Raw genomic sequence first — 7,083 nt, forward strand, 5'->3', positions numbered from 1 at the left:
AGTCACTCAGACAATGCATGTTCAACATGGCTCCGAAGAACTCAGTACAAATGCAAATATGTAAATTTATGGTCATCATAGTGACGTCACGATCAACGAAGTTAGGTTTCGAACTAGCAAATTCAAAGTTATAAGAATGAGCTTTGTCTTATGAACCACACATTACACACAAAATAAACTCTAAATTTGCAGTTACAAGTCTCCTAACACTAAATGAGAGTATCGCTATGGCAACGGGTTACACGGTCCATCAATGGAGCAAGTATCTGACGTGTTTAATTGAATTAGCTTAAATTTAATAAAAACAAATTCAGACATTATATGAATTGCAGATACACACCACTTCTACATTTAATTTATTATTTTAAACTCAAAATGATAATTGAATTTACTTGACTTTTGCAGTTCGGTTTCATTTTATGCTTTTGTTTGCAAGCAAATTCGTCACCAAGCAAGTTTTATAAAGTCAAATATCTTTGAAAATCACGATCATTCTTAAAACATATATACTGACTGATTTCCATTGTAACGGTCTCATCATATTCAAAACATGTATTGCATGTTGATCAAATTTCATGTATGGTTTTCCTGAACTATTATGCAATTTTGGAGATTAATATTTTTAATAATAATTTAAATATGAATTTCTAAAAATAGTTTCATTGTATAATTCCAAATTTGTTATTCCAAAATATTTCGTACTGGGTTTAAAAAAACCTAGTTGATTTTTGTGTTCCAGTCAGTAATTGTGAAAACAAAAATGAAAGTCATAAATTACATTTTCTCATGTTTCGTAAAATATACGCTTTTTGTATTTTATTACAATATTACAATGCAAAAGAGAATCTCAGTCATCGGCACCGGCAATATATTGTGAGCTGGTATATTAAAATACATAAACCTGCATAATTTTAATGATGTGTAAATATCGTTATTCTTTTATTTGTCACAGTACTGTATATTCACCACTAATGTTTATTACCATGCTATATATATTTATAAGGTATATATTTAAGATTAGCATATTTTGTTCTATTCTGACATGCTATTTTCTTCTCCTCGTCATCAGAGCAGGGGTTAGCTTTTGTAATTTGACGCTACCCAAATAAAGGCCTTAATTTCTTGAAGTGTAGTTGAGACAAAACAAGACACAGGTTTAGTGCAGATATTTCATTAAATTAACGTCACTCAGTCGGGGAGATAGTGATTATAGAGTAGTTCAGCATATGCATTCAAGCAGCTTAGAAGAACACCGATGTTACACGGTATTTCATCATCGTGACAGAAGCTGTGACATGGACAGGTTCGAACTTGAGACATAGCCTTGTATCTATTTTACCAGCCATGCCACAGGGAACACTTCAATGACGTAACTTATTGTTCGGGTGATATCTCATAACTGGAGTAATCAATCAACGCACACCAATAATAATGAGATGACGTTGAGGTGGGTATGAACGACAGAGAATGCAATTATACCGTAGTAATATTTATATTGACATATTGATACTCAGTCTGATTTTTTTAAAATATAAGTCAGATACTCCGGTACTCAGTGAGTTGGAATATGTCATTAATTAATTATTAATTGTTGATAAAGAACATTCTTCCCATTGTTATGTAACTAGACTTTTAGCAAGACGTCAGGCGACCGTGGAATTCGAACATTCAAAGTGAATCTCAGACCACGTCGTCTACAATATATCGAAAGCTGGTATATTAAAATTCATAAAACTGCATAAATGCATAATTTCGTTGAAGTGTAAATGTCAGTGCTCTTTTATTTGTCACAGTATATTCATGAATGATGTTTATTATCCCCCCCCCCAAAAAAAAAATTAAACACCAAACCCCGCAAATCACTCAGAACTCTGTGAAGGTGATATCCACATATGCTATGAGCATAGGAGATATAGAAAGATTTGTCATCATCGAGACGTAGGGACGGTGCCTGGGCGTGAACTCGGTACGCTTGTTTGACAAGGAAGTTCAATGTAACACGGCTCTGTTTCGATCTATTGTGCCACGAGTCACTGGCGACAACATTATTACAGGGATATTTATAGTTAGTTTCTAACCGTGGATAATACAGACAGGAGTCACATGGAATGCTGATTACAGTTCAAGGGACGTTTGCAACAGTTTCACATGAGTCTACCTTGCGTGTAGCGCTCAGTAAAAAAACACACACAAACATTTGCGGTACTGGTATGTATGTCGCCATCTAGTGTCAAGATAAGATTAAATTACGCTTAGCATTGACACATGAGGGCGCTGTCGCTAACAAATGTAAGTATTTTATTACTAGTACTATACTACATATGTATTCGACTTTTACAAAACGGATGAGACAGACTTGATATAATTGAAGCAAATAATCTATAATTCGTTCTTTTTCAATTAAAATAACTCATTACTTTGGTTACGAACCTTTGACGGGTACCCTGTGTTCCGCCGTGATACTACGATATGATTCCATGTATTCCTTGTTAGCAATGGTATACAAATGAGCCCTGGTAATGCTGGGACTCTCTTCCTAAGGTTGATATTCATATACATGAAGCTGATGGGAATCAAAACAAGAAAGAGGCATTGTCACTCAGATGAGAGAGATTAAACATTGTTCCCAAGAACTCTGCGACTCTGGCTCAAAGTTATAATCATAGTGACATGTGATTCTGAAGCCGGATTCGAACTCTGACTGAAATTATGCTTTATATGTTTCAGTCTAACGAACCTGTTGTGTCAGTCGATCCACCAAGGACAGACAATACCTTACTAGTATCTAAATAAATTGGCGGGTTGTTGTACGATGACAAAAGAGAGGCAAAATAAAACTATATACAATATACAACACAGATCACATTGTTTGGCATTGGTTTACAGTACGTTTACAGGTTTAAGTCATTCTATTTAAAGGTAACTCCGATTGTAATGATGCTTTATATTCTTGAGTCCACCCCAGAAAGACGGAAAGATTACTTCCCAGTCTGGTGAGAAACAGATGTAGGTCCAGGCTCGGCCACGGCATCAATACGATTACCAAAAGGCCAATATTTCAGGAATACAACAACTATTTTTTCGTTTGTTTATTTATTTGGAAGATACCTTTTCATTTTCATTTGATATGAAATAGAATTAGTGAAACTACTCGTATTTCACAGATATGTTCAGTATGCAAGTCTTTTTAAAGAAAATTGTATCGTAGGTTCCAGTTCCCGACTGTTGTGGTTATATTTATTTTCTTTGCATTTTACAAGTATCAATTTGCCACTGTTTTATGCCATCTATATTGGTCCGCGACTCGCAAGAGAAAGATCTGGTTACATCATGGTAATTCGTACTCATTGCAACACCGATTGTACACGTATCTGACTGCGCATCCCACGCAGACGCCATTCTCTGGATCATTACTGTCGCAAATTTTAGCAATTCGGAATAATGGTTCCTGTATTCACTGCTCAGGCAACCGTGGAGGTCGATCCGAGTCCAAGTCCGAGTCCCTTGTACTGGGCGGGCACGGTAACCACTGAATGAGTGGCGCAATCGTTAAATATACAGCAACATAAATAACAAAGAAAACAAAATGTCTGTCACTCAGATAATGTAAGTTCAACATAGCTCCGAAGAACTCAGTGGCTTACAACTGAACTTAAGATTATTATTCATCATAGTGACGTCACGACCAACGAAGATAGGTTTCGAACTGGGATTTTCAGATTCACATGTATGAGTTTTGTTCTCTGAACCACAAAGTACACCCAGACAAGTGCGCTGACTTTACAACTATAAGTGTTCTAACATCGAATGAATGTGTCGCCATGGCAACGGCATACAATGTCCATCAGTGGGGAAAGTAGCGAAGCTGTGGTGTTTACTAGTAAATGAATTAGCTCAAATTTAACAAAAAACTAATTCAGACATTATATGAATTGCACATACACTTCACTTCTACATTTAATTAACTTCAGACGGATATTCGGATTTACTTGACTTTTGCAGTCCGGTTTCATTTTATGCATTTTGTTGCAAACAATATTATCAGCAAACTACTTTTAATGAGACAAATATTAATAACGCCGAAAATCAAGTTAATTCTTAGATTATATATATCACCGATTTCCATGGTAACAGTCTCATCATATACTACGAGTTTATTTGTGTCTCTTGAAATATACGTTTTTCGTATTTTATGACAATAAAATTAACTTTCAAAGGCAATTTTAGGCCATGTCGTCTGCAATATATAGTGAGCTGGTATATTAAAATTCATAAACCTACACAATTTTGTTGATTCAGAAGTGTGTTAAATCATCATTAGATTTTTATTTGTCGCACTATATTCACCAATGATGTTTTGTTTACTATAAAAGATAGCACACCGCCTTGTATGTCAATCAGAACTCTGTGAAGGTTTTTTCCACATATGCTGTGAGCATAGGAGGAATAGGACGTTTTGTCATCATCGAGACATAGAGACGGTGCTTGGGTGCGAACACGCTATGCTTCACTTGAGAAGAACGTTAACAGCACTCCTGTTCTGATCTACCATTGACGACTAGTTTCATGGAATGTTAATTATTGTACCAGGTGCACACCCGCAAAAAAAATGACAAACGTAGCCCACGTCAATAGAATTCTAATAATGAAAAATACAGTTTAATGTTTACCAATCTGTGGTGCCTGGGGCGTAGACCGAAACATTGCTCTACATCACGCAGATACCAATGATCCTGAAGTATCACCAAGTCAAGAAGGCGTCACCAGGAAATGTACCTTTTTGAAGAATTGGTAGTTGACTTAAACCAAACCGGTAGTGCAGCCCCGCAAACAACTCTAAAATTCAACAACGCACAACTCGTTTACATGAGTACATAACGCATTGAACGCAATATAGATGAATATGTACGCTGAGATCTAGTTCAAAGCGAGAGAAAGCCACGAGACATGGCTTTGCCCCTCGATAGGGACGGTGCTAATATTAAATTAGCATTCTCTAAATATCTTAGGATTTAACGTAAATTAAAAATATATTTTTGTTGCATACAAAATGAAATTCATTTTTGAAAAAAAACTATGCTAAAGCGCATGCGCGTTAAAATAGTAGTATGTACCAATATTTGGTTTTGAATATTCATTTCAAGTGATGACGAATTTTGAGTCCTTATTTTTTTCCGTTTGGATAATGTTCAGACTACGCGAAAGTCAATGCTTTCCGTGGTTTCTGATATTTTTATAATATACCACCTATAATACAAAATAACAATAATTCTAAATTCGTCGAAGTGAATATAATAAATCCAAGGTCTCTTACAGTGTTTGTGGCATGTGTTCAACGTCACAAAACCACATCGTTATTAGATGGCGGGAAGTATTACAAATGACAATTGTACACGTACATATATAACCCACTACCTAAGAGCGGCCCATACCCGGCACAATTTACTTTTAGTAGTTTACTTCCGGCATGCAGCAACGGCTATATATTATTCAAACACTGTGAATAATTCAAGAATAGATTAATGCTTCATAAGATGTGTACGTATAGAAACAACAGAATAAAATATCCCTTAATAGAGTTTGGTCAACAACAGTAATTTTAATTAAAGTTGTTTCAACTCCGGAGATGAATCGGAACTGTACTGCCGAACGTCATTGCGTGTACACTATATTGTGTTCCTGTATGTCTCTCTCTCCATGATAATTAATCTAATATTAGAAACTCGTCAAATAATCTTAGGTATGTTGTCAAGGTTGCTTACATGCCCCGGGTGGCTGCGTGAGGGTGGGGGGGGGGTACTAGAAACTATAGTACTTGAAGGCATTAAGGTAGCGAGAAGGTTTTGTGACGTTTTTAAATAAAACATTCTCTGTCTGTTGTCTCGTTCAGAACAGTAATGTAGGTTATATATATCAAAAGACTAAGTATAGAGATGCAAGTTCGCACAAACTGGACATACATTGTTTACATAATTATCACGCGACATCAAAAATGGCGAACCTTGTAAAAATGACTAAGTCCGCGATTGCGAGAGCACACTGCGGAATTTCCTGGTGAAATTTACGTCATGCATTGTCCGTAATCAAGTCCATTGAAATGCGTCTCCGATAATCAAAATACCTATTATTCCGATTTCTATGCAGGTTTGTTTTTTTGTCCCCAAATTATTTCATACTTGGCACCTTTAACAGACTATTATTCTGTGACAAAGCATTTTCTTTAAAAACCCAGACAAGTTTCGCACCATCATTATCTTTTGAACGATAACTGCGAGTTTGAATGTCCTAGTCCGAACGCACTTGATTTAGCGGCGGTCCCAATGAGTCGTTCTCGATCAAAACTTCAACTCGAGAAAAACGCGAAAAACAGTTTTGGTTAATAAAACACTGTAGATTTGCTGCATTATTATAAATATACACTAAAAATGGCCAAACATATTAACCACTGATATCATAGAACTCATAAAGAGTGTCAGATAATGAATAATTTCAAGCTCGAGCGTGAAAAATGAAGAAAACTGCTGGCATTTGAGTCCGTACTCCAGGAACGTTCGGGTTTTCCATTGTTATTATTATTATTATTATGGTTTTATTTCAGACATAGTCCATATATAAAGAAAAAGATACAAACAAATATGTAATAAAATAAAATGACAAACCATACAGATTTGAAAACTATACTAAACTCAGTAAACTACTTTTGTCCAATGCTGCACTAAGGTAGACTTCCATTTCACATCACTATTGAGCAAGGCACACACAAGTGTATTGTTTGATGTTCGTAATCGATCCATAAAAGCATAAATTAGCTTTCTATATAAACTGGTAAATGTGTTATGCAAACGAACAACGAGGGATAATCCTCTGACAAACATTACTGTCCCACTGTACACGCTGACAGTTTACAAACAAGCTAATCCTTCAAGTGTCTCTGATAAGACATCTAATAAAACGTTTTTCATGGTGAAACAAAATGGCCGATGTTTGAAAAAAAATTGCTGTGTCAGAGTGCGACACTGAGTGGCAGTTTTTTCTTTGCCTCGTCTGTCAACGCTTTCTTTCTTTTCTTCGCCATTGCGTTAG

This window comes from Saccoglossus kowalevskii, chromosome 4 (assembly GCF_978046115.1).
Source record: "Saccoglossus kowalevskii chromosome 4, keSacKowa6.1, whole genome shotgun sequence".
In the NCBI taxonomy this organism is placed as follows: Eukaryota; Metazoa; Hemichordata; class Enteropneusta; family Harrimaniidae; genus Saccoglossus; species Saccoglossus kowalevskii.